At 37.9% G+C, this 26021-nt stretch overlaps 1 pseudogene; it reads right to left on the reverse strand.

The window, feature by feature from the left end:
* Positions 1-22551: 22551 nt before the first annotated feature.
* Positions 22552-24378, reverse strand: LOC138145341 (vasodilator-stimulated phosphoprotein pseudogene; annotated as a pseudogene).
* Positions 24379-26021: the final 1643 nt, after the last annotated feature.

Consider the following 26021-nt stretch of genomic DNA (forward strand, 5'->3'; position numbering starts at 1 on the left):
TCCTCCTTCTCTCTTATTCCTTTGCCTTTCTACTTTCCTGTATACTAATGTAGGTTTCTATACTCAACTGATGTGTATATTATTCCCTCTTTGAGCAAATCATATGGAGAGTAAGGTTCACATACTTCACTCCCTGCTTCCCCCACTTTCCCCTACAATGTAAAATCTCTTTCAGGTCTCTTTTATGTCAGATAATTCATCACATTCTACCTCTCCCTATGCTCTTCTCCAACCAAGTGCATTCTTCTTTCTCATCTCTTAAACTTATTTTTTTTGATAATCACACCATTGCATTCAACTCATATGTCTGTTTTCTGTCTATGTATACTCTTTTAATGTCTTAATAATGACAAAGTTTTAAAAATATTTTTTGTTTATTTTTAGTTCATAACATTCATTTTCACAAGATTTTGAGTTACAAATTTTATCCCCATCTTTCCCCTACCCACTGCCCCAAAATAGCAGTCCCACAGGATATCCCCTCCTCCAATCTGCTCTCTCCCATATTTTCTCCCATATCCCTTTCCACTTTTTCAGTGGATCTCTATGCCCCAGTGCCTGTATATCTTATTTCGCAAATACATGTAAAATAGTATTAATAACAGTATCTATCTATCTATCTATCTATCTATCTATCTATCTATCTATCTATCTACCTATCTATCTTTCTATCTATTTAAACATTTGATTTTAAAACATTGAATTAAAGATTCATTAACTTCTTCCATTGTCAACCACCCTTACTGGGAAGATAAGCAGGTCAGTATAGGTTGTACATGTGTAGCTAATGCAAAACAATAACACAGTAGATATATTGTAAAAGACTGACTATATTTCTCCCCCTCCTCTCCCACCTCCCACTTTTGCTATTCTCTACTTTGATCCCATCCCTTTTCACAAGTGGATGCTTCAAAATTCCCTCCACCCCAGCTTGCCCTCCCTTCCATCTTCCCCCTCTCTCATACCCTTCCTCCCTACTCTCCTGTAGGGTGATACCCTATTTAGTGTGTATTTCATTCCCTCCCCAAGCCAAATTCAATGAGAGTAAGGTTGACCCATTCCCTTTTGCCTTCCTATTCTTCCCCTCCATTGTAACCATTTTCCCTTGCCTCTTCTTTATGAGATAGTTTACCCCATTCTGTCTCTCTCTATTTCCTCTCATTACATTCCTCTCTCACCTCTTAATTTCACCTTTTAAATATAATCTCTTCCTTTTAAATTGGTCCAGTGACCTCTATCTATGTATACCTGTAAACATGTATACACACATTCACATATGTATTCATATGCCCATACCACCCCCCCTCTCTCTCCCTCTCTCTCTCTCTATATATATGTATAATTTCTATTCCCTTCAATATTTTCATACTGACAAAAGTTTCATCAGTTACAATTATTGTTTTTCCATGTAGATATATTAATAGTTCAACTTTGATAAGTTCCTTATGATTTCTTTTCCCTGTTTATCTTCTCATGCTTCTCTTGCTTCTTGTATTTTAATGCCAAATTTTCTATTCAACTCTGGTTTTTTCATCAAGAATGCTTGAAAGTCCTCTATTCCACAATGACCATATTTTCCCCTGAAACATGACACTCAGTTGTTCTGGGTAGGTGATCCTTGGTTTTAATCCCAGCTCATTCGACCTCTGGAATATCATATTCCAAGCCCTTCGATCCCTCAGTGTAGAAACTGCCAGATCCTGGGTTATCCTGATTGTGTTTCCACAATATTCAAATTGTTTCTTCCTGGCTGTGTGTAATATTCTCTCCTTAATATGGGAATTCTGGAACCTGGCTATAATATTCCTAGGAATTTTCTTTTGGGGATCTTTTTCAGGAGGTGATTGGTGGACTCTTTCAACCTCTATTTCACCCTCTGGTTCTAAAACATCAGAGCAGTTTTCTTTGAGAACTTCCTGGAGGATGATTTCTAGGTTCTTACTTTGATCATGGCTTCCAGGTAGTCCAATAATTTTTAAATTATCTCCCCTGGATCTATTTTCCAGGTCAGTGGTTTTTCCCATGAGATATTTCACATTGCCTTCTATTCTTTCATTGTTTGAATCTGTTTAAGAGCATCTTGATTTCTCATGAAGTTATTAGCTTGCATTTGCTCCAATCTAATTCTGAAGCACTGATTCTCCTCATTGAGCTTTTGAGACTCTTTTCCCATCTGCCATATTTGGCTTTTTAAGGCATTCTTCTCCTCATTGTCTTTTGAGCCTCAATTGGCATTTGAGTTATTCTGTTTTGTTTTGTTTTTAAGCAATCGGGGTTAAGTAATTTGCTCAAGGTTACATGGCCAGTTATTTCTGGGTGTGGTGCTAAGTATCTGAGACCAGATTCAATCCCCAGGTCATCCCAACACTGGAACCGGTGCTCTTACTTGCTGTGCTACCTGGCTGCTCTGTAGTCTGATTTTTAAGGTGTTATTTTCCTCAGTCAGGCTGTTGACTCTCATTTTGTAATTTTCTTGCATAGTTCTCATTTCTCTTCCCAATTTTTCCTCCACTTCTCTTATCTGCTTCTTAAAATCCTCCCTGGCCTGTAACCAGCTTGTATTTTCCTTTGAAGCTTTTGGTGCAGGAGTTCTGACTTCATTTTTTTCCTCCTGTTCCATGCTTTGATCCTTTTTGCCTCCAAAATAGGAGTCTAATGTTGGAATCTTCTGTCTGCTTTGTTTCCTTTGCCTGGTCATGTCACCCCTCAATCACTTGACCCCTGGGCTTTTTGCCACAGTACGACTCTGCCACCAGACAGGGGAGCTTTCATCCCAAACACTGGGGTTTTCTCAGCTTCCAGAGGTATTAGATAGGTGCCCTCTCTGAGGCCTCCACACGCTCTGGCAAGCTGGACACACACCCCAGGACCTCCACCCTAGACTGCAATCCAGATCCAAGAAGGTTAAAGCAAGAGTGATTACCCCTTAGACTAGTTGCTTAGTCTCCCTACACTGTGCAATCCAGGAGCTGAAGCTGCCAAGTCGAGCTGGCTGGCTGTGCCAGGGTATAAGCAGCTTCTTGCCCTGGTGGCAAAAGCCACGCACTCCCACTTACTGGGTCCCAACGTCCAGACTACACTGACCTCTCACTTTGTCCTTTGCATCTGTGTGTTGATAATTCTGAAATGGCCACAGCTACTGCTGATATGGAGGCCCTCCTGCCAGCAGCTGGTCAGACCTGCCCTGGGACTAAAACCTCAGGCTCACAGCTGGGCCTGGGTTCGGTTCCCAGAGTGCTGCGCTGGCCTATTCCTGCTGGCCTGCCAGGCTGTCCTCGAGGTTAGCTTTTCTGTGTCATTTTGTGGGTTCTGCAGTTCCAAAGTTTGTTCAGAGTCCTCTTTTTACATTGATTCAGGAAGGTGGAAGCCAGAGCTGCTCAAAAGTCATGTTTCCACTCTGCCATCTTGACTCCGCCTCCCTGGAAGCAGAGTTCTACCATGGCAAAGAGCTCAAAAGCCAAGTAATTGGATGGCGATATGAGGAAGCAATGGAAGCACAAACACTCCATAGAATCCTTTCTTTTAGAGACAAGGAGGATAAAGTCATGGAGCTGGAGGAAGACAGTGAAGTCAGAACTCCTGAATCAAAAGCCTCCAAGTAATATATGAATTGGTTATAGGCCATGGAGGAGCTCAAGAAGGATTTTGAAAATTAAGTAAGAGAAGTGGAGGAAAAATTGTGAAGAGAAATGAGAATGATGGAAGAAAATCATGAAAAGTGAGTCTATAGTCTGCTAAAGGAGACCCAAAATACACTGAAGAAGACAACAGTTTAAAAAATAGACTAACTCAAATGGCAAAAGGGACCCAAAAAGCCAATGAGGAGAAGAATGCCTTAAAAAGCCAAATTTTCCAGATAGAAAAAGAATTTCAAAAACTCATTGAAGAGAATAACTCCTTCAAAATTAGATTGGAGCAATTGGAAGCTAATGGCATTGTGAGAAATCAAGATAACATAAAACAGATCCAAACAAATGAAAAAAAGAAACACAAGGCAATGTGAAATATCTCATTGAAAATACCACTGACCTGGAAAATATTTCCAGGAGGGATGATTTAAAAACTATTGGACTACCTGAAAGCAATAATAAAAAAAAGAACTTAGACACCATATTGCAAGAAATTATCAAGCAAAATTGCTCGGAAATTGCTCTAGAAACAGAGGGCAAAATAGAAATTGAAATGATTCACTGTGCCTCTTGTAAAAGATCCCAAAAAGAAAACTCTTAGGAATATTATAGTCAAATTCCACAGTTCACAGGTCAAGGAGAAAATACTACAAGCAGTCAGGAAGAAACAATTTGAGTACTGTGGAAACACAATCAGGATAACAAAAGTCCTATCAGCTTCTTCATTTAGGTATCAAAGTCTTGGATTATGATATTCCAGAGGTCAAAAGAGCTAGGAATAAAACCCTGAGTCATCTACCCAGCAAAACTGAGAATAATGCTACAGGGAAAAATATGGTTATTCAATGAAATAGAGGATTTTCAAGCATTCTTGATGAAAATAACAGAGCTGAACAGAAAATTTTACTTTCAAATACAAGAAATAAGAGAAACAAGAGAAGTGTGAGAAGGGAAACAGGAAAAATAAATCATAAGGAACTTATTAAAGTCAAACTATTTACATTCCTACATGGAAAAATGATAATTGTAGCTCATATGACTTTTCTCAGTATGAGGACAGTTGAAGGAAATATATATATATATATATATATATATATATATATGTGTGTGTGTGTGTGTGTGTGTGTATGCATACATATGTGTATGTATAGGAGAGTATATGTGCATATAAATATGTATATGAGTGTGGGCATATGTATGTTCATGTATATATAGACAGGGCACATGATGAGTTGAATATGAAGGGATGATATCTAAAAAATAAAATTAAGAGGTGAGAGAGGAATTTATTGGAAGAAGGAGAAAGGAGGAATAGATTAGGGTAAATTATCTCATATAAAAGAGGCAAGAGAAAACTATTACAATGGAGGGGAAGGGCAGAAAGGTGAAAGGGAATGGGACAACCTGAATCTCATTGAATTTGGCCTACGGAGGGAATAACATACACATTCAATTGATTATTTTACCCTAGTGGAAAATAGAGGGTAGATGATAAGAGGAGGGATGATAGAAGGGATGGCAGATTGGGGGAGAGGGTAGTTAGAAGCAAACATTTTTGAAAAGGGATAGGTTCAAAGGAGAAAATAGAATAAGTGGGGTCAGGATAGGAGGGAGGGAAATATAGTTAGTCTTTTACAATATTAACTACTATGGATATGATTTGGTTAACTATACATGTACAACCTATACTGAATTGCTTATCTTCCCAGTCAGGATGGGTAAGGAGGGAAGAAGGGAAAAAATCTAAAAATCAAAAATTTAAAAACACATGTTTAAAAATTTTTTTTTTACATGTAACCAGGAAATAAGATATATAGTTACTAGTGTATAGAAACTCATCTTGCCTTTCTAGAAAGTTAGGGGGTTAATGGGGGAGGATATAAAAGAGAACAGATTGAGGTAAAAGGTATTCAGTAGGCTTGCTATTTTGGGGTGGGAATAGGGGAAATATGGGGAGGAAAAACTGTCACTCAAAATCTTGTCTAAATGAATGTTGAAAACTAAAAATAAATTAATGAATAATTTTTTTAAAAGTAAAAAAAAGTTATCTCTCGTGGATATATTTTCCAGGTCAGTGGTTTTTCCAATGAGATATTTCATATTGCCTTCTATTTTTTCATTTATTTGGATCTGTTTTATGTTATCTTGATTTCTCATCAAGTCATTAGCTTCCAGTTGCTCCAATCTAATTCTGAGGGAATGGTTCTCTTCAATGAGCTTTTGAAATTCCTTTTCCATCTGGCAAATTTGGCTTTTTAAGGCATTCTTCTCCTCATTGGCTTTTTGGGCCTCCTTTGCCATTTGAGTTAGTCTATTTTTTAAGGTGTTATTTTCTTCATTCAGATTGTTTACTCACTCGTGGTTTTCTTGCATCATTCACATTTCTCTTCCCAATTTTTCCTCCATTTCTCTTGCTTGATTTTCAAAATCTTTCTTGAACTCCTCCATGGCCTGTAACCAATTCACATTTTTCTTGAAAGCTTTTGATGCAGGAGTTCTGACTTTGTTGTCCCTCTCCTATCCCACACTTTGATCCTTTTTGTCCCCAAAAAAGGCATCTAATGTTTGCTCTGCTTCCTCTGCTTGCTCACATTGCCACTCAATTACTTGACTTTTGAGCTATTTGCCATGGTAGAGCTCTGCCTCCAGAGAGGAGAGCTTTGTCCCCAATTGCTGGGGTTTTGCAGCTGCCAGAGTGTGCTCTCTCTGAAGCTCCCATAAGCTCTGACCCACTGGCCACACACTTCAAGACCTCTACCCAAGACAACCATCCAGGTGCAAGTAGGTTAAAGCAAAAGTGATTATCTTCTGAATTGTTGCTTGGTTACCCTATGATCTGCAGGCCAGGAGCTCTGGAAGCAGCCATGCAGTCACTGCACAGACTCCACATCTCCAATGCTTCTTGCCCTGGGTAGGGGCCAGACCCCACTCTTGTGTCCCCTCCAGTTCCAACAGAGTTCCACACTGACCTTTTACTTGCTTTTTGGTGTTTATGGATTGATAAGTCTGGAAACTACCACAACTGCTGGTGATTTACTCTCCTGAAGTCTGCTCTGGCTGCTGCTGGTTGGTGGCACCCTGATGTTAAAATTGTAGCTCACTCAGGGCTTGGCTTGTTTCCCAGCTTGCCGTGATGGACCCTTCCTGTAGGCCTGCCACGCTGCCCTCAACAGGAGATTTGTTTCTCTCTGTCACTTTGTGGGTTTTGTAGCTCTAAAATTTGCTTAACAGAGTCATATTTTATAGGTATGTGAGGTGGTTGTGGGGGGAGCTCATGGAATTTTCCTGTTTCTATGCCACCATCTTGGCTCCACCCCCAAATGACAAAGTTTTTAGGAATTACAAATATAATTTTCCCATGTAATAATATAAACACTTTAACTTTATGGAATCCCTTTTGATTTCTCTTTTTTGTTTGCCTTTTTATACTTCTTTTGCATCTTTTATTTGAAGGTCAAATTTTCTATTCAGCTTTGTTTTTTTTAATTAGGAATACTTGAATGTGCTCTATTTCACTTAATACCCATTTTCTCCTCCAAAGTATTATGCTTAATTTTGCTGGGTAGATGATTCTTGCCTATAATCCTAGTTCTTTTGCCCTCTAGAATATCATATTCCAAGCCCTCTGATCCTTTATGTAGAAGTTGTTAAATCCAATTGTGACTCCATGATATTTGAATTGTTTCTTTTTGGCTGATTGCAGTATTTTCTCCTTGATCTTTAAGGTTTGGGATTTGCCTATAATATTCCTAGGAGTTTTCATTTTGGGATCTCATTCAGGAGGTGATTTGTGGATTCTTTTAATTTCTATTTTACCCTTTGGATCAAGAATATCAGGGCAATTTTGCTTGATAATTTCTTAAAAGATGATATTTAGGCTCTTTCATTTTCAATTGGTCAAGTCTAAAGTTTTGAAGGCATTCTTTTCTTCATTGGATTTTTGTGCTTCTTTCACCATTTGGCCTAATCTGTTTTTAAGATGTTATTTTCTTTAGTATTTCTTTTGTGCCTCCTTTACCAAGCTGTTGACTCCTTTTTCATGATTTTTTTGCATCACTCATTTTTCTCCCCAGTTTTTCCTCTGCTTCTATTATTTGATTTAAAAAAAATTTTGAGCTTTTTCAAGGGCTGAGACCAATTCATTTTTTGCTTTGAGGCTTTGGTTGTAGGAATTTTGACTTTGTTTTCTTCTGACTGTGTGTTTTGATCTTCCTCATCACCATGGTGACTTTCTAAGGTCAGATTTTTTTCAATTTTTTGCTCATTTTCTGGCCTATTTCTTAAATTTTAACTCTATGCTAAAATGAGGTTATGCTTTCCAAGTGGAGGGGGTACTCTCCTAAGCTTCAGGATATTTTTTGTATAGCTGTTTTACGAGGTCATTCTGGGAACCTGTAAGTTTTTGACTCTTCCAAGGTGGTATGATTTAGGGAGGGGTGTGTTCACTACTCTCCTGTACTGTACACTGGTTTGTGAGTGACCACAAGCACTCTTTTCAACTCTGGAACTGTAACCAGGATCCCTGCTCCCCTGTGGCCACAAATTCTGCTGAGCTAGTGCCCCTCCTCACACTGGGACTAAGACCCAGGAATTGGACTCAGACACAATTATAAGCAAAGCAACAAAGTCCTGCCCCTGGTGACAGCAAAGGGACTCCTGTAAATCTCCTTCAGACTTGTTGTCTAGTTCCCTTATTTTCTCTGGGCCAAGACGTCTGGAAATCACAATTGCTGCCACTGATTTCAGTTTCCTCAAGGCATGCTCCTGGTTTTCTGGGGCCTGATCTGTGCTAGGCTATACTCCTCTCTCAACCTGGTGCAACAGATCTGTCTTTCCTACAGACCTTCTAAGTTGTCTTTGGTTGAAAACTTTTTTCAATTTGTTTTTATAGGTTCTGCTGCTTTAGAGTTTGTTTAGAGTCATTATTTAAAGGGATTTGGAGGGATTTGGGGAAAAACTTGGGTGAGTCCCTGCCTTTACTCCACCATCTTGGCTCTACCCCCTCCTACACATCTTTTCAAACTGATTTCACATTATTATACTCCTCTTAACATTGTAAATACATTCTACCCAATGTAGGCTACTTTGACCAGAAGCAACATCCCATATCTTTCTTTGGTATCTTTGTATAGATTGCCTACCCCTTATCTGAAATATGTTTCTCCTCTCTTTTGTCTTTTAGAATCTATAGCTCCAAACATACACACACAGAGACACACACACACACACACACGAGTGCATTCACATATGCACAATGTTACAGAAACATGTTGTGTGCATTTGATTATTTCCAGGACAGACTCTGGGTCAGTTAATATCCAGACTGCACTTGGGTTTTGGTGAAATCCATGTTCAGAACATTTTTGGAGCCTTTTTTAAAGTAGTATATTGCTCAAAGAAAACCATTAAGACAGTTCCCAAAACAAGATAGGACCAGCTCTCAGAATGAAAGTGGGGCAAGAGAAGGCATTTTATTTGCATTTCACTTGGTTGCTCATTGCTTAGTGTTGCTTGAGAATCACTCTATTCCCCAGAAGTGGGAAGTTTCCTAAAATGGGCCATGAGTTTCTTTTAAGAGCCTAGAGGAGACAAATAGGCTTTTATGGATCCTGTAGTCTTCTGAGTCATAGCCTGCAATGGTAAAGTCTGAGCCAAAAACTCATCCCCCCTTTAGTGAGTATTATATGCTCTTAATAGAAAAAGGTCTGTGTAGGGCTCCTGGAACTGGAAGTTATGGTACCTCATGCAGTGATAAGAACTGAAAGGCTGGACTGAGTTCAGAAACAAGGGTCAAATAATCACTGTGAGAGTAGGAGACCTCAAATTGTTTTTGTTACAACTGAGTATGCTGTTGGGGAAGACACTCATTGGAGACATAGTGAAACAGTTATTAAGGTTCTTGTTTTTTTTGCTGCTTCCCCTAGCTTACTTTAAAAGGGGGGCAATAATAATTCAGTCTCTAAGAAAGACCATGATGTTTTTGCATTTTCCTCATAAAATGCTTAACCACAGATGCCAAGAGAGAATGCCTTGTAGACCTTCAGAAAGGCTAATTATGTGAGCTAAGCAAAAAAGTACTAAATATTTTCCCACCAGGAAGGAGCCAGTAACTAGCTCTTAGAGTGGCTAGCTCTGGTGCTAGCTAGCTCTGGTGTTATGTTGTCCAACATATATGCAATGGGTTTTTAAAAACTCATACCCATAATCATACAATATTCCTGCATTTGGGTGGGCCATATTCTATCATCTTTGGATATGCCAGCATTTTAGAGCATTGCCTATTTCTTTCATAACTTTTCTTAAAATAAGAGAGGTAATCAGTCAGTCATATGCATTTATTAAGTGCTTACAGTATGCCAGACATTTTACTAAGTGCTGGGGATACAATGACAAAAAAGAGTCCATGACCACAAGGAGCATACATTCTACTGGGAGAGACAACATATAAATAACTCAGTTAAATGTAATTTAACTAATTTGAAACCAAAGTGACTCTTTTTTAATTTTAATTAATGGCAGGAATACTATAGTTTGTTGAGTAGATGCAATTTGTGGCAATGTACATATAAAGAAATATTCTGTGCCTTTTATATTTCTTTGTTGCAATCAATTGTATGTACCACATATAATTTATATATTTTTAAAACAGATATTTCTTAACTGTGTTCGTTTTTTTCTGTACTCAAAAGTATTCCCATACCTTGTTAATACAGCCAATCAGAACGAGCATTTCCTTTGATTTTGCTGCTTTTTCTGTATTCTATATTCTGTATCTCCCTTGTATTGAACGTTAAAAAAAGTCATTTGACTAGCAATTATTTCTCAGAATTTCCTTTCAGATTCCACAACAGAACAAAGAAGATATATACAAAGTAGAATGATGACAATTTAAAAGTGGAAGGAAGTAACCAGGGGAATCAGAGGAGGCCTCCAGGAATAGGTCTGGGGGAAACCAGGGAAACTGAGAGGTTAAAGGGAGGGTGGGGGGCAGAGCACGCCAGGCATAGGGGGGTGACCAGTGCAAAAGTAAAAAGACTGGATTTGCAGTGGTTAGTGAGCTGGCCTCAGGGCTGGGAAGATCTGATTTCCTGCATGGGCTCTGTAGGAACCTATGGGGTTTTCACAGGGCAAGTCACTTACTTCCCTCCTCCCAATCCCCCAAACCTAGGCAATTCTTAGACTAAATTGCAGAGAAAGCGCTGAGCTGCATTGGTAGACAGTGTTTTCTCACTAGAAGCTTTCTATACTGATGGAATCACAGGTCTAGTGAAAAGGAAAATAAACAAACAAAAAAGACAATCCCATGATATAAGGATAAGAAGTAAGGGTAAATTTATTAAGTTCTATGGTTCCTAAGAGGCAGTTAAATTATTAGCGGGCTTTCCACTTTGTGGATAAAACATCACTTTGAGAAAGCCTCTTCTAAGGTGTAAGTTGAAAGGGCTCAGAAAAGTGTTACTCTCTGAAATAAAAAAAGGAGGTTTTTTTTTTAATAGGCCATGTTTCTTCTTCTGTGGAATTGGTACCAGATTGAGTCACACCTCAGACACAGGCAGGGGGCTAATCTCCACCCTATTTTGGGCCTGCTTTTCACAAACCATTGTCCTTTCCTGAGTTTCCCCTGAGCTTCACCACCATTTCATTTCTTTTATCTAATTTGAAAGATAACAGGGTCAAAAGCAAAGAAAAAGGGGGGTAGAAATCAAAAGGACTGCCTGTGAAAGAGAGAATAACACTTTTGTTTCTCTCTTGAATGAGAACTGGGCTTGAACATTCCTTACCATGAAAAGTAGACCAAATTAAAATGCAATGAGTCATATCTGCTTATTATTTGCATAAAGACTCATACCTGTGGCTGCTCTTGGAAGGAAAGGTAGCCAATCTGTACAAATAATGCTGACTTGTGACATACAGCCTCTCCTTTTGTAAGAATTCTTTGAAAAAGGAGACCCTTTTTTGAGATGACAGTGACACTTGTTTCCACCATTGTGTATTTGTCAGTACAGTTAGCCTCATCTGGCCCTGCTTTCAGTCTAGTGCCTAGTAATCCCTGTACCTGTCTTGTGTAGGGTCATCATTCTGTAACTTCTTTCTTAGGAAATCTTAATTCCTGCATTTCCCTTAGGTCTCTACTGCTGGCCCAAAAAAATGTCAAGAGGAGGCCTGCAGCTTATGCTTACACATATCCACTCACTTTTGAAATAGCAAAAGGTTAGAAATGAGAGGAATCATGAAATTTAGAATTGATTCTTTTTTTAAGGAGGATTTAGATTTTTCTTAACATAGAATAGTTAAATAAAGTCATTAAGATTCTATACTTTTGGTTGATTTTTTTAAATGGACACTTTTGAAGATGATAAGGATCCTTCTCCATTCATTAGAACATTCTACTTGTATGACCTTGGGCAAGTCATTTAACTTCCATTGGCTTGTTTCCTTATTTGTAAAATGAAAAGGATCTTTGAGGTAACTTCTAGTTTTCTGTCTATGCTCCTATGATCAACATTTGATTGATGTATCTTTGCATAGTCAAGTACTAGAGTTATTTGCCAATTTTTGGGTCATGGACCCCTGTGACAATTGGATAATTTATGGATCCCTTTTCAGAATATGTTTTTAAATACATAAAATAAAATATGTAGGATTACAAAGAAAACCAATTATATTGAAATACAGTTATCTAAATATTTAAAAAGTTTATAAACCCAGGTTAAGAGCCCCTGTCTAATAATATAAAACTTATCTAATTCCATAATTTCAAATATTTTAAATCATGGACATGGTAATTGAAGGGAAGGGGACAAGTAGTACCTGTTGAGATCATAAATAGAACTAATTGCAATGATTTTAGCTAGGATACATTTAATCATAGAGCATAAAAGTTGTAAGGGTCCTTATAGATCTTCTAGTTCAAACTTTTCATTTTATAAATAAGGCCTTATGGCAGTTAGGTGGTTCAATGGATAGAGCAGTGTGCCTGCAGTCAGAATGGCCTGAGTTCAAATCTGGCCTTAGATATTTGCTAGCTATGTAACTGTGGGCAAATTGCTTAACCTCTGTTTGCCTTAATCCACTGCAGAAGAAAGTGACAAACCAATTCAGTATCTTTGCCAAAGCGAGTCCATGGGCAGCATTGATGTGCTATGATTCATGGGCATCACAGAGAGTCAGATATGACTGAACAAAGATCTTATATCTAGTTATTGCAGAACTATGACTAGAAATCAAGTATCTTGATTTCAAGTTCAAGGCTCTACCCATAACAACACACAAGTTTACAGATATGAGTTAGAAGATAATTTCTCTTGGTTAATTTGGTTGTGGTTGAATAGACAGACCCCAAGAGAACAGTGATTAGAAAATTGACATTAACTTTGAGGGGCATCTCTAGTGGAGTGTCTTGTGGCTCCATCCTTATTCTTGTTCAAAACTTTTGCTATTTGGCTTCATAGGGTAAAACTAAAATGAATGACTGAATATGCAGATAGGCAAATGTTTACTCAATGTAACCCTGTCATAGTAAAGTTTCAAGGGGAAACTGGTAACCCATTTTTTTGGAAATGTCCTAGATGGGATTCCTGTTTAGGTGGAGTTGCCATTTGATGACCTCTTGCATGACTGATTGATTTTAACTCTGAAATCTAAGGATTCTACAACAGATGTTGATGCCTGTTGACAATTAGTTGTATTTTTTATTCTTTTCTGAGGCTTAAGTTCCAAACCTGAAATGTCAGTCATAATTGTTGCTGAAAGGACCATTTTGGCTTGAGATTCCTGGTTGTCACCAAAGGATAATTAAAAACAGAGTATTGGAAAACCAAGAAAACCTAGTATTTTATAACAGTTGTGCTGCCGCCTGTTAGGTTTGATGGGTCCTGAGGACTGGGTACATTTTGCTGTGTTCCTTTAAGTCTTGAAGCAATTAAAGCTGTTATTGAATTTTTCCACTACTTCTAATCCACCTTTCAAATGCTTCATTCACTCCTTTCAATTTGACAAATGGTCCTTGACAGAAGAATAAGGTAAAATAAATACATATGTGCAAACATAGGCATTAAAAAATATAAGAAAAATTAATCAACAGAGGGAAATAGTAAAATCAGAGAGAGGAAATGGTTAAGAGAACCATAATTGAAAGTTGTTTTTGAGAGCTGGTAGAACCATCTTCAAGATCTAAGTTCAACAATTAGATGAAAAAAATCTTGGTAATTTTTCCAGATAGATTTATCTAAGTATTTTTGCATGTTTATATACCCTGATGATGATGATTTTGATGATGATGAGAAGGAGGATAATAAAACATGGCTAAGATCTAAGAATGGAATTAGAAAGTCTCCTCTGGGTGATATCTTAATCAATTCAACAATAATGTGGCTACAAAGAAACACTAAATAGATAATCAAATCATGTGGCTATGTTTATGGAAATGGTAGGATTTATTATGCCAATTAGGAACTAGTTCATTGTATCTGGAATTTATGGAAGGGTAATCCTTAAAATCTCTAAACTTGGTAATTAATCTAGACTTTGAAAGGAAACAATAGAAATCATTCAACCCATCATTATGGATTTTAAAAATTAAAATACTACCAAATACCTAGAAAGATATCATCTGTTGACTAGAACTACTAGAATCTTAGTATCTTTCATGGAGTGCAAGATTAAAAGTGTCCTTACTACATATTTGTACCTCAAATATCCTAGAGCACCCAACAATAAACTATACTGAAATGGATCATTACCACAGACTCAACTGTTGCCAACAATTTGCAGGACTTAATGTTAATCCATTAAACAATAACAAATAAAAAAAAGCTTAAGAATGCCACTTTTGGTAGATGTTGCTATGCCAAATACTTATACTTTTTAAGTTATCTGGAATTAAAAATTTTCTAAATTCCTAGTGGATGAAATGAAAATCATATGGGAACAGGATGAGGTACATGTTATTCCCACCATCCTCTATGCTATTGGAATCACAGTGAAAGTGCTTTTAGTGAATTTACAAAGGTTGAGCTTGCATTCCAATGCTATTGTTAAAATATAACATCATTTATTTTTTCCACCTATGCAAGAGACTTAACATTATATTATGAACATTAAATATAGGAAAATAATGGCAGGAGAGTGACTTATGTCAGGATCATTTCTATCCAAATCCTATTAAAAATATGATAAAAATGGATGATAAAAACTATAATAATAAAGTCATGGTCTGAATTGTTTTCTATTGGAACTCCATTAAGGAAAATGGGAAAAAATTGTATAACAGCAAAGACAAAAAATCCTAATACTTTTATTCAATTCCATAAAATCAATTATTTTACCCATTAGCTCAATAGCTGCACACCATTAAATTTAAGAGAATAATAGCAGGATAGTAACTTGTCTCAGGACCAGGAACATTTTTGTCTCATAAAAAAGAATTTATTTGTTTATAATTGTTCTACATTTTTAAAATGACACCAAATACATTATCATGAAAAATTAATGTAATACAATCTTTCAGGGATACTCTGATTATAGTTCTGTATAATCTTAAAGGCATGATCGTCTCTTAAAAAATGACTTTCAAGTTTAAGAAGATATTATACTAAAATATCTCATTATTTATGTATTATATATTAAGTTATTTTATCATATCATATAAATAATATCATAGTATGGCTATATAGGTTATGATATATCAAACTACATTACATAATATTATACGATATTATATTACATTGTCTCATATTCTGTCACCTAAACTTAATGGATACAGATGGCCCTAAATTATATAGCTCCCTGAAAAATCATATTAAACAGCATTGTCATCTTGGGTTGCTTTTCTCCATTGATAGCAAAATGTCATTTGGATTCTATAGGTTTGTAATTCTTAATCTGCCCTAAGGCTAAATAGACACTGAAGGCATTGAGCTTGACTCTGGAGCTTAAATTAAACTAATGAATAGAGGCAATATTTAGAAATACTCATTTTTCTCAGGCAAAATATTGAGTAAAAAGCTGTCTAGAGGAAAACTGTGGCTACATATGTCAAGAGATTTAATAGTACCCTGAAATCAAAGCATAGTTAAAGAGCACATTTAAATTAAAGAACACCCAAGCTTATTCAATACCACTCTTAATGTACATGTAACAAATTTGGAATGTATCCTAACAAAATTTTGTTTCATGTTAGTGAAACATAAGGTCTATCATCTGAAGGCGAATACCGATATCTTAATACTTCCTCATCAAAGAAGACTGATAGATCTTTTCAGGCCACATGATGAACTAGTCAAAATCTTAAAGGAATACTTTTGGAATGAATGGACTCTACTTTACTGAACAAAGATTGAAAATGGGTACAGGCTAGGGAATTTAAATTTTTTTTTTACCTGAAAGTGGCCTAAATGCATATAGAACCTAAGAATCATTATTATTTAAGAGTAGAATTTAAAAAAAAAAGGTTCTCCAAAGGAAACACCCAAATAACTCATCTAATATCTCAACAAAGATAGAAGGAGAAGAAGAAGAAAAAGAAGAAGAGGAAGAAGAGAAAGAAGAAGATGAAGAAGAACAGGAAGAAGAATGAGGAGGAGGAGAAAGAAATCAGAAAAAAAAGAAAGGAAGGATGGAAGAAGGAAGGAAAAAAGAAAGAAATTGTGGAATTGTTTATAGAAAGTAAAGTGGGTGTTTTTGTTTGCTTGTTTTAGTAGCAATTCAGGATCAGATCATCACCACAAGAATTTATAGAAAAGTGAATTAGTTAAGGTATCTGGGCTTACTGAACAATGCAGATTATATAAAGAAAAAGAAAATGCTGTGCAACATATCACTATGGATTGAAAAATAAAACCTCTATGAAATAACAAGACATAGCTTTAGTAGTTTTGAAGTGATTCACCAGACACTCACTGTCTTTCATAAATTAAAAAAAAAAAAGATAGATCCCAATACTACAAATAGGTGCATTAAAATGTAATTGAGAAATCAGCAAATAAACACTACTGGAATTGCTGCATTATCATGAACAACTTTTTGTCCAAAATCACTTGGCCATAGCATTGATCCATAATAAAATTAAATGGTATCATTTCAAATAAATCCTAGGTTTCAAGATACACATAAATCGCTAAGCTAAGTAGATTATAAAATATAGTGATCCAGAGGAAAAAAACATCATGTGGAAACAGAATGAGCTACCTATCCTATATTATATATTTATCTGTGATGAGAGTTTTCTCAAAGGTGCTTTTGTTGAAACTACAGAAGATTAGTCAAGGAAAAAGGAAAAGGAATAAGAATTTATTAACTATCTACTATACTATGCCAAGTTATTTAGAAATATTATCTCATTTGATCCTCACAACAACACTGTAATGTAGGTTGCATTATTATCCATATTTTACATTTGAGGACACTGAGGCAGGCAGAGGTTAAGTGACTTGTCCAGGGATTGCATAGTTAGTAAGAATCAGAGACAAGAGTTGAACTCAGGTCTTTCTGATTCCAGATCCAGCATTCTATCCATTGTATCCAGATAACTTAAGATAAATGTGAATACCAATATTTTTTCAGCTAAAAAAAAGAAGTTATATTATTCACTTATTCAATAGTCTATAGAAGTATTTTTACATTAAGTAGTTTACATTATTTTTTACATTTACATAGTTTACAATATTTTTACATTAAGTAGTTTAAATAATCTTAGCATAGTCACTTTCTCCAGGAATATATTTAAAACTCATCAGAAAAAGTGAGAATGAAATGAATTATCCCATTAATAATAATAACACATTATACTGATATTACTTGATTCACACCCACGAATGAGGGCAGGGGCCATATGTTATTTATATTTGCATTGCACCCTAAACTTTTTTGAAAGTTATATATACACATAGTAGGTATGTATTTAATATTTGTTTAAAATCAAAATTAACCCTTCTAGTTATTCCTTTTAATAGCCAAGAGACAAACCAATAGCAATTATTGATTTACACTCCTTGAAGTGCAAAATTAATACCAAGGTTGATATTGCATAGCAGAAGCCCTAGAATTTGGTATTTAGGCCCCAGGACTCTCTTAGTGAGAAAGGGAGAGATTAGGCAGAGGTGAAATATTAACTTGTTGGAATCATATTTCTTGCTCTGTGAGTCACCCTAATTGTTTTAACTATTTGTGATAAATCACATTTATCATAGTTATATATACATATATGCATATATATAAATACATAAAATTCCATCTTTTTTAATTCATATGAGTTCTGTGGCTGTGAACAAAAGGATGTGCATCACAAGGTCTCAATGTGCAAAAAAATTCAGTCCAGTAAGATTACTCTCAAAAAATCTCTAATTGATAATGATATTTCAGTCTGGGGTAGCAATGACCTTCATTTGTCATCCAGTGGCCAGATTAGTATGTTCCCCTTGAACTCCAAAGTTCTAGGGCTTCCCCTTGTCCTTAATGACTTCTGCCTCCAATGATGCTTCCTTCAATCCCTCCATTCATCTTGGAAAATTTTCACTTCCTATCAGTGCCCTTTGCAGATAAGGATTACAAGTGAATTATTTGAAAAGTGTATTTTGCCCATATAACTCAAGTCCCAAAGTCCATTGGTTTGGTTTGATTCTCTCCTCATTAGTGGTGATGAATGCCCCACTCTTACATGAAGCATGGAGTGGAGTTGGTGAGAACAGGATGGAGGAGACATTTGCATTCTTTGTGTCTTTTGACTTTTTCTTAAGATTTCTTTAGTTTTCTCAAGTCTCTTGAGTTGTTTCAGATCCTTCTGACCTCCATTTCCAAGAGAGAGAATTGATGATGCCTAGATCATTTAAGGTCACTGAGGGAAAGTAAGACTCTGGGAAGAAGCCAACATGAGAAGAGCTAGCAATTTCCATCATGTCCCTATCCCAATTTTGCTACACTTGGGATGTCAGGTAATTTTCTCCTTGGGTGAGATCTGGGACTCTCTCTCTGTCTCTGTCTCTCTGTCTGCCTCTCTATCTCTATCTCTGTCTCTCTGTCTTTCTCTCTATCTCTCTCTATCTGTCTCCCTCTCTCTCACTGAGTTATCTCATTCCTAATGGGACAGCTCCTTTAGTTTATATTGTCTGATAGTCTTGTATATGTACTTTCTCTGATTTGTTTTGCTATTAGCTTGGATAAATGGATTTCTTTACTTTTTTGCTATATGTGTACTTATTGTGGAACTGATATTTGGTGGGAATGGAATAAAGACTTGGATATAAATCTTGGGTTCCTTCTTTCTCCATTAATGAATAGCAATCAGAAGCTTAGCCTGAACCTGGAAACTACATCCCTTAGAGTAATAGTACTTAAGGGAACAGATAGATGTAATTCTGGTCTTGAGGAAAGCAAACCAGTCAAACTTCTGACCTTTATCTTTTGCTTTCCCTCTTGGCAGCAAACAAAGTCTCCCTGGGAGAAGAAGCTAGAAATTACTATTCTACCTCCTCTTGAGCCATATGTGACGCTCCCATGCTATATGTGGTAAAATAGCCTTGTTATACTCATAAAACATTGTCACAGAACAAATTGAAAGTAGTGTTATTCCCACTTAACAGATGAGGTAACCAATGCTCAGAGACCTGACATGACTTCCATGGTCACAGGCCAGGCTAGTAAATGATGGAGACAAGGCTTAAATGCATAAATGATATAATCAAGCATTTAAGGCTAGTCCAACCCTCTCATTTTACAAATGAGTAAACTGAGGACTGTAGAGCTGTAGTGATGGTCAAGATCACATAGATTTTAAGTAACATACACTTATGGTGTATTCCACACTGCCTTTCACCACGTCAGGCTGGATTTCAGACCAAAGAAAAATTTATACATTTAAGAGTTGGTCTCTGGAGCTCTGCCCTGAAACTTTATTTCTCTTAAAGCCTAACCAGTAGAGTGGATAGAGAAATAGCTGACACACAAGTAACTGCTTTAACAAATCGATGAGAATAATAATTTAGAATTTTTCAATATTGTTGGAATGAATTTTCAGTTCAATTCATGGGATCAGAAATGGAGAACTAGAAGGGAACCTCTAAGAATCCATCTAGTGTTAATCTGGGGTCCCTAGGCCCCCAGATGGTCTCTGAGTAAATTTCAGGGACTTAATGAACTAGGGTAGATACACACACATACACACAATATATGTATACATGCATATATACATACACATGCATATATATAGAGAGAGAAAGAGAAAGTTAATGAAACTAAAGATTTTGTACAAACATATACACATTTATATACGTTTGTATGTATATGTATATATTTAGAGGGAGAACTTAATAAAATATTTTATATATGCATATGCAATATATATAATATATATATATATACATACATAGATATGTTTGTGTATATAGAGACAGGCACACACACAGAGGTTAACAAAAATGTATTAGCCATATGTATATAGACATACATGCATACATATATATGAATATATGAGAGGCACATATATATGTGAAATATATACACACATACATACATGCATATGGATGTCTGTGTATGTATATGCATATTATTTATGTTTTTAATCTTATTAACCTCTAACTGAAATGTAGCCTTTATTTCCATTATGATTTAAAAAAAAAACAACACTTATAATATTTTCACTATTCACTAATTCACTATTCACTAAGATAACACTATTCACAGGATTTGCTAGACTATCAAAGGGGTCTAGGATAAAAAAAAAGTTTAAAGATATTGATCTAATGTAATCCCCTCATTTTATTAATGAGGAATTGAAGAGGGAAAGTGGTTAAGACATTTGTTTAAAATTACCCAGGTAGTAAACATCAGAGACAGACTTTGAACATGTAGTCTCTGATTCCAAGTCTAGTGTTTATCCCATTGTTCCGTGTTACTTTTAGCTTAAAAAACACTTAAGGCAGACACTGTACCAGACATTTAAATATTCTGAGATCATGTTCAGAGAATCATAGATTTAGAATGAAAAGGGATAGACTAATCCTCTTCAGACATTTAACTATCTCATCCAATCTTCTTTCATAGATACATGAAGGCAAACTTAAGCCCACTGCCTATTGAAATTGTGACTTTAGTTTTCATATAATTTACATTAAAGAGATTTCATCATGCTGTGTGTCCTAAGCAAGAGTTGCATGAGGCACTGTGATAAAAAAGAAACAAATGTTAAGTCCTTACCTAAAGACTATTATCATACTATTGGGACTTGTGTCACCAATTCATTGTCTTTTCCCAAAAAATCTATCCTTTCAATTTTCCCTTTTATTGTCAAAGGGACCACCATCTTTCCAGTTACCCAGGTTTGTAATATGGTGGCCATATTCAACTCATTGCTGTCCCTCAGCCCAATCAGTTTTTCAGTTATTTTCATCTTCATAGCAATTCTTCTCTCCATCCACATAGCCACCACCCTAGTTCAGACCCTCATCCTCTCTCACTTGAACTATTTTAAGAGCCTCTAAACAGGTCTTGCCTCAAATCCTTGTTTTACTGCAATCTATTCTCCACATAGTGGCTGAAGTGATTTTACTAAAATTTGAACAGTATACATTGACTCTCTATTACCTTGAGATCAAATAAAAATTTATCTTTTGGCATTTTAAGCCTTTTAAAATCTGGCTTCAGGCTATCGGTTTATTGCATATTCCTCTCCTTTATATATTCTACCAATCTGGTCTTCTTACTGTTCTGCATTTAAGGCACTCAATTTCTTGTCTCTGTTTCTCTGCACCAACCAACTCCCATGGAATGAAGGCACTCACCATTCACACCTGCCTCTTAGAATTTAGTTCCTTTTAATAATGTGCTTCCGCAAAACTTTCTTACTGAAGCTTTTCCTGACCCATCCACACAGAATTATCTTGTGTCTATTTTTCATGTACTTATTTATGTATATTCATTCTCTCCTGATATAAGCAAACTCTTGTATTAATTTCATTAATATTTTTCATTAGTATTATTTTTCCAGCACATAGTTACATCATTATGATTTATTTCAATGAGGGCATGCTTGTCTCACCCCAATCTTTGTATCCCCAGTACTTCACATAATGTTTGGCATATAGTAAGCACTCAATGATTGCTTGTTGATCTAACATAATGCAATAAACATTTATTAAGCACCTACTGTATACCGGGCATATAGGGCTGGTATGCTAAATGCTAGGCATACAATTAAAAAGAAGAAAGGCAATCCATGCCCTCAAGGAATTCACATTCTAAAGGGGGAGACAACACACAACAGGACACAGGAAAGCATCCAGTGGAGGAGACCACATATATATCAAACAAAAAACATTATAGCAAACAAAACAGAATAAAGAATTTAGACAGCAAAGCAGAAAAATAATGTCTTTAAAATATCACTTTCACCTCAAAGGCATATAAAGAATGAAGAAGGAAAGGGCTATTCATTTTGTTTTGTTTAACTTTTTGGTCACCTACAGAAACAACAGGCTACAAAATCCTAAACAATAGGAAAAACATTCATGGGAAATATTAAACATGCAGGCCATGAGTGCCAAGAAACCCAACAGCCCCCACATAGGCCGTAAAAGGAAGACTCTTACTTCATACTTTGAATGCCTCCAGACTGACACTGTCAGGGAAAGAACACTCTGCAGCTGTAGGCCCTCTACAGAGTCTTTTTTTCTGCCAGTCTCAGAGATCTATAACAAGAACCACTGGTGGGGGGATCACATTCAATCTTCTTTCTTTTTTTTTTTTTTTATAACAAAAAAAAAAAAATGGGTAGATTTATTCCAACTGAGTCCATTTCAATATGGGGAAGGGGACAAGAACATTCCCCTTGGCCCCCAAGAGGGCTTTCTGCTTCCATTTACTCTCCCACCCAGGGGAATGGCTCCAAAACCCAGGCCTACCCTAAATTAAAAAAAAAAAAATTTCCAAAAAATGTTACAGTATTTTATAGAATCATAGAATCTTAATTCCTTATAGAAAAGGGGTAAGGGGAATATTTTGAGGGAAAGGGGAAAAGGGAGTTCCCTGCAGTGGGGAGAGGTCCTGGTTCCCTATACCCCCTGGAAGAACCACACCCCCAGAGGGGCACAGCTAGAATTACAGTATTTAAGACTGCCAAGACCCCACCCTTATCAAAACAAATAAAATCCCCCTTTCCCTCCCAAACAAATATATATATATATTTTTTTTTTTCTTAAAAAAATTGAAGGCTTCTAAGGATTAAAGTGAACATTGGACCCTCGAGGGGCTCCAGGAAGGGGAGACATGATCTCCCCTTTCTTCTTTCCTTTTTGGAGCTGATTGATATGTCCCAAGCAGAGGAAGGAGCCCCAAGGGGATGAAAGGAGGAATGGACCAAGGACAGAAGGGGCAGGTGGAGCCCCCTGCCTCAAATCTGCATGCCAGGAGGGAGTGGCAGGGCTGGGCTGCCACCTCCTTGGGGTCTTCCAAGGGGACCAAAGGCCAGGCTGTGGAGGAGGCTTCTCCGGCTTATCCCAAAGTTCAAGGCAGGAGGAATTGGGGGAGGGCTCGGTTCCCAAGTTCTTCTGGTCACGGAGAGCCCCGTTTCCGGAGCTCTTGGACAAAATATTATCTCTTCTTTCACTTTCTGGAGCTCCTTCCGCACCTCCTCCAGCAGTTCCTGTTTGATTCTGTCTAAGTCAGACTCCTCGTGGGTGCTGGGAGTCGAGGTAGGGGTCTCACAGCTCATTGCTGATGTGAAAGACTTGATCCTAGGTAGGGTTGTGCTATTCTTCTCCCAAGGTCTCCGAATAGGCTCATTCTGTGTGGGAGCTCTTGTTTCAGCTTCTTCGTTGGTAGGTTCGTCCTTGGCTGGGGGCTTCTCCCCAATCAATGTCGCTTTCCTCCTCCGGGCCAGCATGGCGCTCATTTCTTCCATTAGCCCTCCCCCGGTGCTGCGAGTACTCTCAGCCTTTGGGGCAGGAGGTGGCACCGAGGACATTCTTGCCGACTTTCCTGAGTTTGGCTCCCGCGAGGGCTGCAGCCAGGCCTGTGGCACCCCCACCTCTCCCACTGGGGCCTTGGGCAGACGGCAGTGGGGGTGCTGGGGGTGCGCCTCCCCCGCCACCTAGGGTGGTAGGCCCTGCTCCTGAGGGAGGCAGCCCAGGGGGTGGGGGTGGGCCGGGGGGAGGAGGGGGCCCTGGAGGGGGTGGGGGCCCCCCAGCTGGGGCAGCCGCTGGGGCTCCTGCACTGGAGACCCGGCGCTCTCTTTCCACCTGTTCCAGGTGTTCCAGCTGTTGCCTTCTCTGCTGCTCCACCTCTTCTGGTGAGGGTCCATTCTGGACAGACCAGGATGCAGGGGGAGGGGGTGGTGGCCCACCTCCTTCTAAGGCCTCCAGGGCATCAGCCATCCCTGCTGCAAACTGGGCGGCATCTTCTTTGCTGCCAAAGTTGAGGCCCCAGACCTGGCGGGCATCCCGCCACTGGTGGAAATTGGGAGTGGCCTGGTTGTACTTGACGCCCCAGACAATGGCACAGTTAATGACAACCTATTGATCTGGTTGCATCTTCCGGCCCACGACTCGGAAGGCATTGGTGCTTGGATTGTGGTAGATCTGGACTCTGCTCAAGGCCTGGGGCCCTGTCCCAGCTGGGAGCCACTTTTTGTTGATGTCGTCATAAACCATCACTGTAGCCCTGCTGGAGCAGAGCACGTTCTCACTCATGGCGGGGCTCTCGAGGGGCGGGCTGGGCCTCACTGGGCACCCGGGCTCCGGGGAAGGGGCAGGGGAGGGGGCCCGGAGCTCTGGTCAGATCTGGGGCCGGACCCGCCCCGTGGAGGGCTGCACCTTCCTCCTCTAGGGGGAGGAGGAGGGGGCATAGGAGGGGGCGGGGACTCGACCTGGGTCCCGCCCCCTTCTTAGTTGGAGGTGCTCGGGCCCTCCCCCTGCCCTCCTTGGGCTCTGCGGGTTAGATTCGCCTGCCTGGCCGTCGCAGCTGCTGCCGCAGCTGCCTGCTGCTAGAACCTCAATCTTCTTTCTTAAAGAGGTAAGGAAACAAAAGACAAAACAGAAGATTGTATCATGGTGTTGTTTTAAGGAAGCCAGTTAGCTATCTGAGGAACATTTAGTAAACTTCTTTCTTTGTTGCATTTAAATGTTCTTCACAGGCCTCTAAATTCTCTTAGATATCTTGAAATTCTAGCCTGCTAAGGTAAATAAGGGCTTAGGTTCTCTCACTAGTATTCTCAGAAGACATAGGTAGCTTAGAGTATTAGATAAGTAGTCAGAAAAAATCTGACTTAAAATTCTGACCCAGTCATTTAACTATGTGATATTAGACAAGTCACATATTTTTTTTTTCTGAAATTCAGTATCCTCAACTAAAAAATAAAGGGGTTAAACTCAATAGTTTTATTTATTTATTTATTTTTGCTGTTTAGAGGGGGTAGATAGGGAAATGGGGGTTAAGTGACTTGCCCAAAGTCACACAGCTGGTTTTTATGCTAAGTGTCTGAAGCCAGATTTGAACTCAAGTCTTCCTGACTCCAGGGCTGGTGCTCTATTCATTGCACTACCTATCCTCCCCCCCGAATAGCTATAAGGTCTTCCTCAACTCTATGATCCTATCAATGACAACATGTCTTGGGAGGAAATTTTTGCAAAGTATGGCTTTAGGGTCCAAAATATAAGTATGTCACCATCAGAGATACTCCTTATCAGTGGTATGTCATATCCCAGTGTACAGTTAAAAATCATATAGAGATGCTTCATTTCATGGTGTTTTGTTTTTAATTTTTGCCTCATTTTTATTTACAATCTGAATGAATAAGCTAAATAATGCTAAGGACAAAAATATCAATGAAATTAGTATAGAAGTATATAGTGACATGTTCTATTATAGGTCATTTGTTTTCAAAGGTCATTCAACTATACTTCTTCCTTTTCCTCTAATCTTTCAATTAGTATAATGCAATTAGGATCATTGAGTTGATTGTATCAAGTCCAGGAACATTACAAAACCACAGGGAAACCCAGTTACCTGAAACAGATCAGCTTTACAATCCAACTCAGACAAAAATCCATATTGCCCAGATTATGACAAGTGTCTGGACACCTGATAAATTTAGTCCTTCTACTTATATACATTGGACAAGTAACACAAGTCAATGGTAAGCTAGCTTCTGAATTAGTTTGGGTTTCAGTTGAAATGCTGAGTAGTATATTCTATGACCACAAATTTCTTGTTATTGGGGGCAAACAAAACATCTCTTTAATAGTAATGACTCCCCTTGTGATGCTAAGTAACTTCCAATTGTAGCAAATTATGCTCTCAGAAGAACTGAAGTCACAAATAATTTGATTCAATGAAATGACTGAGGGTGAACATAAACAGACTACCAATAGAGGTGTGCATGTCAAAAGTGACATAACAGGCCTT

Source organism: Petaurus breviceps, unplaced genomic scaffold (assembly GCF_028583685.1).
Source record: "Petaurus breviceps papuanus isolate PSGF00001 unplaced genomic scaffold, PetGlider_PUasm1.0 90734, whole genome shotgun sequence".
Classification (NCBI taxonomy): domain Eukaryota; kingdom Metazoa; phylum Chordata; class Mammalia; order Diprotodontia; family Petauridae; genus Petaurus; species Petaurus breviceps.